The following is a 12,482-nucleotide window of genomic DNA, read 5'->3' as shown; positions in this document are numbered from 1 at the left end:
TCCTCTAAACTTTCAGTCCTATTGGCATAAACTGTTAATAGTATTCCTTCCTCTTCTTAATCTTGTTATGTTCCCACTTTCTTTCATATTTCCTTGTACCTTTTCCCTTTATCTTGAATATGCCAAAGTTTATCTATATTAGTTTTGTAAAAGAAACACATACAGGGTTTTATTGTGTTGTTTTCTATTTTATGAATTTATGCTTTAACCTTCAATGCCTTCTTCCTTCTACTTCTTCCCCCTTATTGTTCCCTACTATATCCTTAGCTTGGATACCTAGCTGATTAATTTTCACATTCTTTTCTAATAGAAGTATTTAAGGTTGTAAACTTCCCTCAAAACATGCTTTCATCATGTCTCACAGGTTTTTATAGTAGTGTTTTCATTATGTTTAAATTTTAAGCATTTTAAGATGTCCCTCATGATTTCTTCTTTGATATACATACTTAATGTTTTACATTATAAAATATATGAAGATGTTTACCTTCTTTATTAGTATATAACTTAATTGCTGTGTAAGACAATATGGATGCTCTGATACCAGTTCTTTAAATCAGTAATTTTTATGGTCCAATGCAGAATCAATTCTTGTAATTGTTCCAAGTGTGCTTCAAATGAATTGTTTTCTGTAACTCTTCAAAGTAGTTTATTTCCAATTATATTTGCTGAGGCTTGTAAAATTGCATAGATCTTCTGTTTGCTGTTGATTTGTACATGTGATTTCTCAGTATTTGAAAAGAGCTGTTGAATTCTGTCACTTTTTTGGTGGATTTTTCAATTTCTCTGTGAACTTCTATTAATTAATGCTCTGTATATTTTGAGGCTATTTTTACATGGAAATGTAATGTTATGCAACATTTTCATGGAAATGATACCCCATCACCTTTGCCATATCCTATTGGTCAGAGCTAGACACAGATCCTGTGCACACTGGAAGGTGAGGAGATTTACACAGTGTAAGGATTAGGACAGATCTTTCTTTTAGATTTACCCTTACAGTCTTCCACAATAAATATTTGTTATTATTGTAACATTTCCTTGATGACGTTAGTGGCTTAGAAAAATTCAATTCTATTTATATCCATCCCAACTTACATTGTCACATATTAGACAATGTGGACTTTATCAAATTAAACACTTTTGTCACTTTTGCTCTGGAAAAGGCACTGCTAATGGAAAGATAAGCCACAGACTTGGAGAATCCATTTCCAAGTAATATATCTGATAAAGGACTTGTATCTAAAATAAGTAAGGAAATCTTAACATTCAACAGTAAGAAAAGGAACAACTCAAAAGCGGGGCAAAAGATTTAACAGACTTCACTAAAGAAGATATTCAGATGGCAAATAAGTGTACGAAAAGATGTTCAAACTCATATGCCATTAGGGAATTGCAGGTTAAAACCATAATAAACTATCATTACACACCTCATGGCTACAATTTTTTAAACTCTGATAATGTCAAGTGCTGGTTGAGATATGGAAGAAGTGGAGCAAGTGGGACATATATTTGTGATGGGAATGCAAAATCATACAGAACCTTTGGAAAAATTTAGCACTCATTCTCATTCCCAGGCATTTACTCTATAGAAATGAACATTTATATTCATACATTCAAAACTGGTATCTGAGAGTTTATAAGTTTACTCATAATGGTCTGAATTGGAAACATCTTGCAAGCCCATCAATTAGTGAATGGATTAAAAACTGTGGTATACCCATACCATAAAGTACAACAAAAAACAATATTTATTTACATAATACACTATGGATTATACTTAAATGCATTCTACTAAGTGAAAGAAGACAGACCAAAAGGTCTACATATTGCATGATTCCATTCATACGACCTGGAAAAGGCAAAACCATACGGATAGGGAAAGGGGTTTACAACAAAAAGAGCAATCAAGAGAAATTATTAGTTGTAAAACTATTCTGTATGGTACTGGACTGGAAGGAGACATTTGTTACTTGTCAAAATTATAGAACTATACACCATAAAAGTGAATTTTAGTGTATGTAAATTAGAAATAAAAATATCTAAAACAAATGGCTATTTTGCCTATCAAATGAGCAGAGGTTTGTAAAAGAAAAGGGTATGTTATGAATGTGTGGAGAAATATACACATTGATGCACCACTGACAGGAATGTAATTTGTACAACTATATTGAGGACAATTCAACAACAACTTTCAGGTGCCCTAATAATGCTTTCATCATTCAAAGTCAGTAATTCTAATTCTAGAAATTTATTCTAAAGAAATAGATGCATATAATGATTAATGTACAATGGTGTTCATTACATTTTAATTTTATAGGCAAAATTGGTCAATATCCAAAGTATCCACATCAGTCATCTAAATAAATTTTGTTAGAGCCATATGAAATATTATGTAACACTTAATATTGTGTTTTTAAATAATGCTAATGACATGGAAGAATGCTTGTTTTCCAATGAGAAAAGTTGGAGAATAAATGTCAATTTTATTTTTAAACTATGTTATATATACTTTTCTTAAAAGAGTGAAAAGAAGCACACTTGAATGTTATAAATTATTGTTTCTTGGGTTATATGATCACAGGTATTCTTCACTTTTTAATTTATACTTTTCATTTTTATAATCAAAAAGAAAACAATGTTTATATTTTGAAAAAACAAGCCCAGCCCAGTGCAGCCAATCCCATGATCTTTTGAGTTGCCATCTTCACTTAGAAGGCCACACTGTTGTCCCCCCTGGATCTCTTGCTCCTTCAGGTTCTGGACTCATTGCAGATAAGTACCTGCCAAAGCGAGAGGAGAGGGGGTGGGGAAGAGAGAGAGAGAGAGAGAGAGAGAGAGAGAGAGGGAGAGGGAGAGGGAGAGGGAGAGGGAGAGGGAGAGGGAGAGGGAGAGGGAGGCAGCATCTCTCCAGGAGCATGAAACTGCTAAGTTTAACCAGCCTGGTCAGCCACAGGCTGATGCTGGTATCAATCTCTATGACCCATGCAGGGGACAAATGTCTTTAAAAACTATAATGCCCATCTTATATAATTGGAAGTTTTCTCTCCTCTAAGTCTCCTTCTAAGAAATAATCTTTTAAAACCCTTCTTCAAAGCACCTCTTCTTTTTTATTTTAGATATTCCATCATGTTCTGGGGAATGACAAATACTAGGTCCAAGCACTGGTCTTTCATTGTAACTGTTTCCTTAGGCAATACCTGGTGTTTGGGATTGCCTGAAGCCATTCTGCCCACTGCCTCTGGCCCATTCATTCTATTAAAAAGAAAAACAAGTGCACTACTTGCTACTACTTGTGCTATTTCTTCTGTCCTCAACCCCTTTAACACCCTGTCACTGAGCCAGAGAGTCCTTCTAAGTTGCAAACTTTTTTTCTGGGTTGTTTCTTTGCAGCGGTCAACTGAAACCTCCACAAAGGCAGACCTATCTGAGAAGAGTGGCTGGCAGTGACTCTCATGAGTAGCAACAGAAATAGTACAGCGTGACAATGTATCTTCAATCTACATTTAAAAATTACAGGTTTAGGAAGCGAGTCTCAGCGCCTCCGCCACTGAAGTAAAGGATTTTATGATGTCCTTCACTTTTCTCCCCTCTCTTCCTCCTTAATGGCAATAAGGAGTTCACTCCTATCTTCACTCACAAGCATCAGGTTTGCTTCCTTTAATCATGTAGGCTTCTGGATCCAATACCCACTAAAATGTTAAGCATTATGGGATTCCATAACTTCCCACTCCTTCCCCTCTGTCCTCCACTCTCCTTTTATCCAGAGAGAAACATGGTATCACTCCCAACATTCACTGAGCCTTCATTCACTCATTCACAGCTGGCGCCCATCATGGACAGATGGCCAGGGATAAGAGAAGAAAAAAACAACTGAAACCCATTCAATGGGGGGCAGGAAATGAAAGATGGCTAAAGAGAGCAAAGAGTGCACTAGAAGGATTCTGAAGAAAGGAGAGGCAAGACACAGGGTAAGATATCGGAAGGTGTGACTAAGGAAGGGTGTCCTGAGGAATCACTGGGAATGTATTTGAAAGATGTTCCACACTTCCCCCTTGCCCTATCTTGCCCATCCCTGAGAAACAAAAAGTCACCAGTACTCCTGATATGATTTACTGTTAACCCAAAAGATTTATGCCCTTATATATCATATGTCCTAAGACAAAACCTAATCTCTGATGACCAAGTCAGAAAGGGATACTGGGTTGGGGCAAGCCCTCCTACTGGTATTTCATAATCAGGTGAGTCATCAGGAGTAAATCCTGGGGCTGGGGTCCAGTTGCTGGTCTTGGCTACAGCTTCTCCACTGGCTGCCAGGAGATAACGTGGGAGTGGGTATCAGGCTGATTAACAGGCATATTCCCCAACTGCAGAGGTCATTATGACAAATTCCACTCCAATTTTAGCATTTGTGCCTTCCTGGGTCTTAAAGAGATGGAAAGAAGGAAGTGCTAATTAAAGACAGTGACTCCCAGAGGCATATACACGAACCAGAGAAGTGCCAGTGGAAGGAGAAAGTCATGGCTTTTGTCTGCTTTAATCTGTGATATCTTAGTCATGGGACTGAAGGAAAAAGAACATGAATGCAGAGATAGAGGTTATTTTCAAATCAACTGACTGCCTTCCTTCATCATAAAGATGGGCTCCTGTGTTGCTGAAACTCAAACTCATCCTGGGTGGCCTATATACCAGCATGAGGGACCCATCAATTTTTGAGTACATGGGGTACTCTTTATGGGAAGTGACAGTTCATATATACACATACAATACAACTTCCAAAAAGAGAGAGGAGCCGAGAGGACTAAGTATGCAATTGAGAAGAGCAACCTGTGGTCTGGAGCCTTCAAAAGAGTGGTCCCTCTGGAGTCATGCTTTGCAAAGCTGAGATGAAGAGAGGCTGTAGTCATCCTCTGATTTTTTCCTTATCTTCTCCCTCATGAAGTCTTCTACCAGCTCCTCCTGAGGAATAAATATAGAGTAGCCCCCACAGGAGGGGATGGGCTATCTGAGGGCCTGGTCACTCTAACACAGTGACTCTAAAACCTTTATTAGAATAGAATCTTGACTCATTTGAAGACTATAACAAAAGAAAAATGACTTGATGCAATGTCAGGGTTCACAGAGACTCTCTTCCTAAATTTTACTTTCCAAGTCCTGAGGGGCCATCTCTGCCTCGATTTCTAGCCCTCCTTCCCAACAGAAGAGGGAACATCTACACAGTATGGCCACTAATGTGGATGGATGATCCTGACCCAAATGGCTTTTACAAAGTAGTTTTGTTATTCACCCACTGATGTGAGCTTTCTTTTATCTGCCCTTTATCTTAAAAGCTCAGTGAGATAATAGGACCATGTCTTGTTCTAGTTAATCAATATGCATGTTGTAAAAGTACTGTGCCTGTTTTTTTTAGAAAGGGCAGTACCAGTTCACTCAAGGCTCAGAAGACAAACCACATAGTGGAACACAGCCAACAAAAGCTTGTACCGTGTAATGAAGTTATATCAAGGTCAAGGAAAACTTTTGATCCTAAAGAAATCTTTTTATGACACTTTCAGATGACCAGCCTGTTGCTCATTTTCACACATGAACTGTGACAGACCTGAAAGGGATAAACAGATGGCACACAGCAAAGTGCCAGGCATAGAACAATCACTTAATAAAGGAGGGGATCACTTTAGCTGCACATACTGCCAGACAAAACCTCAGTGCAATATGCAAACTACAGATTTTGTATCTTCTGATGATCCCCACTATTCTTCTGAGGCTAATTACTACTGTCCCACTACCTCTTCTCTTCTCTTGTCTGCACGGTTAAGTGACAACCTCTAGATCATTCCTCAGTTACTGAAGCCTATTTTACCTAGCCCACAGTGTTCATTCCTAGCCCAGCTTTTGCTGTAATCCTGAGTCACTTCAATATCTAGGTAAATGACTACCTGACATTTGATCACTCCAGGTATTTGATCACTCCAGTTTTTAAATTTTAACATTCCAAAATTCACTCTCTGATACAGGTCCTGTCATTCCAGTTTTCCAACTCAACACTCATCTTGATCATACTAAGGCCTCTTTTTCTTTACAGACTCTGAGCTCACTTCTGATCTACCTTCCTTCTGTATACAGTCTGTATACTGAAATCCAGTTATGTGTAACTCCTCTCTTGCTAGCTGTCCATCCCTCAATGAAGATAAGTTCCAGGCAACCAAATGTTACTTGTAACAATGGCCCAAGACAACTTTATATTTTTCTGAGTCTCTATAATCAAGTTTCAAACTAGTTTCTCACTTTGATATACCATAAGCTCTCCTGTCAATGGCTCCATTCTAGCCTTTTGGTCTGGACAGTCCTTAGATTCTTGTCTTCATAATCCTGTTTTGGTCAGCTCCCTCTCCATCATCCACCTCTGCAGTTACAAATCTTCAACACCCTTATCAGGTACTCTTCCTAACTCCTTATCACTGTCCCAGCGAGGAGGTAACTCCTTTCATCTAAGGCTAACCCTCCATCCATATTCTAAGAGCCACAGGTTATCATCTCTCTCCCCCACACATACAGTGATTCCCTTCTCAGTTCTTCCTGCCGTATGGGCTACAAACACACTCCATTTTCTCCCATATTGAAAGGGAATTTATACGACTCACTTTAGGGCCCTGATGGAATGGTTTAACTTGTATTCTAGTTGTCACATCTTCGAACAGAAAGGCTTCACCTGAGGCAATAATGATTAATCACACTAAATAAGAAAAAGGAAATATAAGCCTGTTGAGTGGTGAATATCAACTGGAGGCTTACCTGTTCATGCAGGTAAGGGGATATCTGAGGTAAAGCTGAAAGGGGAAAAGTGTGAATACCAGTCACGGGAACAAACCCCAGACTATGAGGATGAAGTTTTCTGATCAATGATCACTCTGGTCCTACCCAAAGCAATTGGCAGAAATTGTAGTAGTAGAAGCAGCAGCAGCAATGCAACATCTGCAAGTAGGCAAGACTAAAACACAGGCATAGAAACAGTATTTCATGGAAAACACAGTATTAAATATGACATATACGTGGCACTTGTGCGGCTACTTGCTCTGCTCCCACATCGACAAACATCACTAATTAGTTATAATCCTCTTTCATACCGAGCTGAGAATTGGCTTCAGAATCCTTTTTATAAAACATAATCAAGACAGGTACTATCAATCAATTGGAGATGGTACTTGGGATGAAGTATATTTGCTATCTTTGCACTACACAGAAAAGTCCTCGGCAAAAGAATTAGATGATAGGAGTAAGTTTCTGGAGAAAGCATACTGAAGACAGCTTGGACGTTGTAGGCAACTGGCGGGGACAAGGTGAGCCCATGGAGATCACAGAGCAGGCGCCCAATTAATGTCTGTTGATGATTCATTTTTTCATTCAACAAACATTTAATGAGGCCTACAATGTGCACTGGATTAGGCACTGCGAATACAAAGATGAATAAGGCACTGTCCTTGCCCGTAAGGAATTTAGAGTCTGGTAGACGAGAGCCATAGACACGGACAATGATAATACAACCTGATAAGTGCTAGGACACTTAGCAGGTTGTATTATATCCATCCGAGTAGGATTTCTTCAGGTTGCTGTTGGATCCATGAAGTCCTCCCAGCCACCAGGGCCTGCTGTTGTTTCTGTCACGCGGTGAATGTCCCAAGAACTAACAATGATAGCTGCAATTTATAGCATGCTTATGACATACACTTTACAATGTCCTCGTGAAAACCCTGCAAATTAATTATTAGATGAAGAAACTGAGGTTTAATGAGGTTAAGTAACATGCCTTAGATCACACAGCTAGTAAGCAATTGAGTCAGGTTTCAAATCCAGCTTTGACCAACTCCAAAATGTTTTTCTACATTTTTTAGAATAATCTTTTTTTCAGTTCATGTATTTCAAAACTTTTCAACAGCTTTGTATTTGGAAATAAGAACAAAGGCAATAGATTAGTGATCAGGGCATGGACAAAAGTCATCTGTTTTCCCAACCTATTTGGCAGAGGGAAAAAAAGGCAGAGAAGTGGCTTCATACTAGCATGTCATTAAAAACCTTGAGGTCAGTTATTTTCTCTTTATCAAACCCCAAGAACCTCAATGATTATATAAAATGTAAGTATTTCTAGTTAATGATCTTCTTTTCATCTTTGTCACATCATCAGCAGCAGCAACTACAGTTCATACAGCATTTAGCATATTCCACACCTGTTTCAAGCAATTTGCATAAGTAATCCATTCAGTCCTTACATGACCATCCCCTCATCATTGCAAAAAGGTATTACTTCTATTTTACATAAGAAGAAACAAGGTATCAGAGAGGTGAAAAACCATGCTCAAGACCATATTGGTAAGTGTGACACTAGATTTGAGTCTAAGCTACCTTGTCCCAAGGCCCAGACTGTCACTGTACTGTTTTGCTGTCCTGCTCAGAGCTTCCTCTCCCAACCCCTTCTTCCCCCTATAGCCCTCCAGGAGGCTAGTTACATAAGGTCCACTGAAAATACTTAATGTAATCTTCCATTAATCATTCTAGTCACAGAAAGCCATTCTCTGAATCCCCAGGGTCACTACTCTTGAGTTCTTAAGGGGAGTATTTCCCAAAGAACATTGTGTAATTATATTGCTTTGAGAAAAGAAAAAAATAAATACTGGATATGTTTAGATTTTTAATTATTGAGTATTTTTTTACCAAGAGATATAACCATAAACATTAAAAAATTCCCAAGGAAAATAAAGCAATTGGGACAATAACAACTAAGGCCATTTCTTCCCTGAGTGGATTTTACACATAAAAGTGCCTACTTTTAGTAAAAGAAAAATATTTGGAGATATGTGATAGTGAGATTAGATGTGCTACTGATGAGAAGGACCAGGAACTTAATTTTATGAGAGGCCTGCAGCTGTTCAGATGTCTTGCTGAGTCAACATTTCATATATGGTGCCCTCCCCACCGCCAAAGAAACTTGCAAAATCTGTACAGCCAAGCCCTGGTATAGAAGGAACCAATAGCAACCCCATCCAAAGAACATGAGAGGATCCTTCATGAAGGCCAGGGATGGAGGTAGAGGGATGCACATTTGCCAAAGCCTGAAAGCTTTGATTTTTCCATGTTCTAATTATATCTATGTTTTGTATAACCCCTTATTTAAGAGGTTATCCCCTCTTCTTCACTCCTACTCCTTCTGGCCTCATTTATCATCTTAACTACCACTACCACAGTATCCTTTTAACCGAACTCCCTGTCCAGATCTGAACATTTTCCATCACTTACTCCAGACTACTGCCAGAATGACCATCAAAAGCATCCCCTTCTTAAAACACTCAAAATGAAATCCAAATTTCATGGTATACTATATAAGGATCTACTCCCAACCCATATTTCCAACCTAATTTCATGAACTACTTGTAGTTCCCCAATTCATCATTCTATTTCTAATGTCCATACTTTTCCTTTAGAAGGTACTTCCCTGTTTTCTGCCTAGTCAACTTTTACTTTTTCTAGAATCAACTTAAGCATGTTTCTCCAACCTATGTATCTTAGACTTAGTCAAATGATTTCTCTTCTGATCCCACAGTATCTTGTACCTACCTCCATGTAGAGCATACCATACTGTTGTAATTATCTGTGTACATGTCGAACTCGCTCACTAGACTGAGAACTCCTTGAGGGCAGGAATTGTGTCTAATTCATCTCCACATCCCCATCACCCTGCACAGTGCCTGGGAGCTCAAAAGGCAGCAGAGAGAAGCTGAAGATGCAGGAGAGACAACAATAAAGCAACATTCTTGAATTGGGGCATAATACAAATATGATGAATGAGTTGAAGCTGTAGAAAACTGTATTTCAGCTCAATACTGCAAAGAGGTATTGAAAGAAGAGACAAGGTCACTCAGGATGGAGTTCTCCACCACTAAGTGCAGTTACTTAAAGGCTAAAAGACCATTTGTTGGGTATATTACAAAAGGGACTGAATTAGGGTCAAATTAAAGTAAGCTGTTTTGGATATGATTTTAAGGTCCTTCCATACTTGAGGTTCTAAATCTACAGCCTATGTTATAATCAAAAGAGCCCGCATTTGGAGCCCATGTCACAGACTCATGAGTCAATGGTGGCTCCCAAAGTTTTGGGCAAGTGCTAAGCCTAATCTCATTCCCATCCACAGTAGACTGATTGTACAACATAACTCATTTTCCAGTGGCCTGCTTCCCAGGTGATCCTTGAACTTGAAACAGGAAATGCTTTCAAGGCTACCAAGCAGCATCTTATGACCCAACATATCTTCTACAGTCTGGTACCTAAAGCCTTACATTTCTTCCTTAAATCTTTAGTGCCTTTGATCAATGTTTGTTAAAATGCCACTTAATCAAATATGGTGAGCTGGCATCAATCAAGTATATACTACAAAATGGGTAAAAACAACACAACCCTTCTGTACTCCCATGAAATCATCTAGTTCGACCTTCCCCTTCCCCCAACACAAATCAAAGAATGCGTATAAAATATCTTGGTATTGTTAATTCTGGAACTGTCTCTCCAACTGCAAATATATAGAGGTTGTATTGAATGGTCTCCCAGATCCCTTTTACCCCAGAGAAATCTATGTTTTTCACCTATAAAATAGACAAGTGGAATCTGTTCTTCCAATTTCACCAGATTTTCCTTAGAGTCAAATAAAACCATGTTTCTGAAAGGCTTCTAAATGATTTAACTGCAATACAAATTTAAGGAATTACTATTTCAAATTAAGATATATGGGAGGAGAAAGGTAAAAGGTGTATGCTCTGCCATTAATGAGATTAGTTACCTTAGCAAATTTATTCTACCTCTCTGGGATGCCTCAGATTAAATGGGAACATGTGAAGTAGGCACACTATAAAAATCAGTTTCATCTGCCCTGAGACAGTCAAAATCTCAGGAATAAATGTGACCTTAAAGTGCATGTAATCCAACCTTTGTTCCATGCAGGGAGTTTCAAATTCCATCTCAAGTGGTCATACAAGCCATGAGGTTATCACTTCCAAGGGTATTTTCATTTTTGGATGTCCTTGAATCTGTTACTCCATTAACTAGAATTACCTTCAAGCAATAAAAACAACTATCCCTAACTCCAAAATAAATCTGAAAACAGACAAGCAAACCCTCCATTTTGGACTTGTCTCCCACAATCTAAACAGCTCTAAATGCTTCTCATAGGATTTAAGTTCAAATCTCTCTCTGTATCCTGCATGCTCTCTTCTACGTCCCTCTCAAAGAATTGCTCTTAAAATTGAAACAAAACCATCAAGTGGAATAGGATTCTTACCTCTCTGATCCTAAACTTTTGTAGTGAAAACACAACCAGTTAGCTCTATATTGGAGGAGGATTTGAAGGTCTTCAATGGGTACATATCCTGTAAACAATGAGCAGAATTCCCAGGAGCTTGCAAGATGAAGCAGTTCAAAATGGAAAAGGAGAGGGTCAAGGGGATGCTGATAGCACTAAAAACAAATCGCTTACTACATAAATTCCCCTAATATTAGCAATCACCTCTACTTATACAAAACAGGGATATGGAACATTATAAATAATGCAGGCTCCTAGGGTCTTATAGAAGAAATGGTAACATCATAGCCACAAAATATATTTTGTATGACCTTTTATACTAAAAAGTCTAGTCTATGCAGATGACAGCATCTGCACTTTTCCCACCAGAATCTCAGTTCCTAAGACATCTGTCTACTTATTCCAGAAACTAAGGAAAAAATATTGACGTGGAAAAGACACACACACAATAATGAAGACCTGAATAAAAGGAGAAACATACCACATTCACGTATGAGAAAATTACAAAGATGATAGCTCTCCAAAAATTAATCTATATATTCAACGCCAATCCAATTGTAACTCCAATGGTATTTGTGGTGAGAACTTGATAAGTTGTTTCGAAAGGTCTCCTGGAAGAACAAGTACATGAAAATAAAGAAATTAAAAAAAAAAGAATGAGGGTCTTTCCCTAATAGATAAAAGTTATTTAAAACTAGGCATGAAGGGACAAGCAGCAGTCACACTGTCTAATCACAATGCAATAAAACCATATATGCATATATATTTCATTTTATGTATATGAGAAAGTAGTTCAAACTGGAAAACCTCAACATGAAGCATCACAGTAAATAACAATTGGGTCAAAAAAAAGAAATGTAATGTATAATGAAACAAATTTAACAAATAACAAAACAAGAACAATACTTATGCAATTAAACCAATACTATATACAGCCTTATGTTCTCTTATTATAATAAAAAAGAATTATCTTCAGTAAAGGTAACAAACATAATGGGAATCAAGGAAGAAGAAAAGGGGACAGAAAGAATATGTAAATAAATAATAGCCCAAAACTTGCTAAGTTAGATGAAAAAATATTAGTCTATACAAGCTAGAAGATCAATGTATGCCAAAAAGGATAAAGGCAAAGACATTTAAATCC

At 37.9% G+C, this 12,482-nt stretch overlaps 1 long non-coding RNA gene across 1 annotated transcript in view; it reads right to left on the bottom strand.

Annotated features, from left to right (window-relative positions):
• Positions 1-475: 475 nt before the first annotated feature.
• The window catches only part of LOC105090684 (uncharacterized), a 64,652-nt gene continuing 52,645 nt past the window's right edge, over positions 476-12,482 (bottom strand). The window contains exons 8-9 of the long non-coding RNA XR_010379470.1: positions 11,820-11,949; positions 476-11,405 (exon numbers count right to left, since the gene is read on the bottom strand). This is a non-coding gene — a long non-coding RNA (uncharacterized LOC105090684). The remainder of the gene's footprint in view (positions 11,406-11,819; positions 11,950-12,482) is intronic.

The sequence above is a fragment of the Camelus dromedarius genome, chromosome X, assembly GCF_036321535.1.
Source record: "Camelus dromedarius isolate mCamDro1 chromosome X, mCamDro1.pat, whole genome shotgun sequence".
Taxonomy (NCBI): Eukaryota; Metazoa; Chordata; class Mammalia; order Artiodactyla; family Camelidae; genus Camelus; species Camelus dromedarius.
The sequence above is the reverse complement of the archived record's forward strand: the minus strand, read 5'-3'. Positions and strand labels throughout refer to the sequence as shown.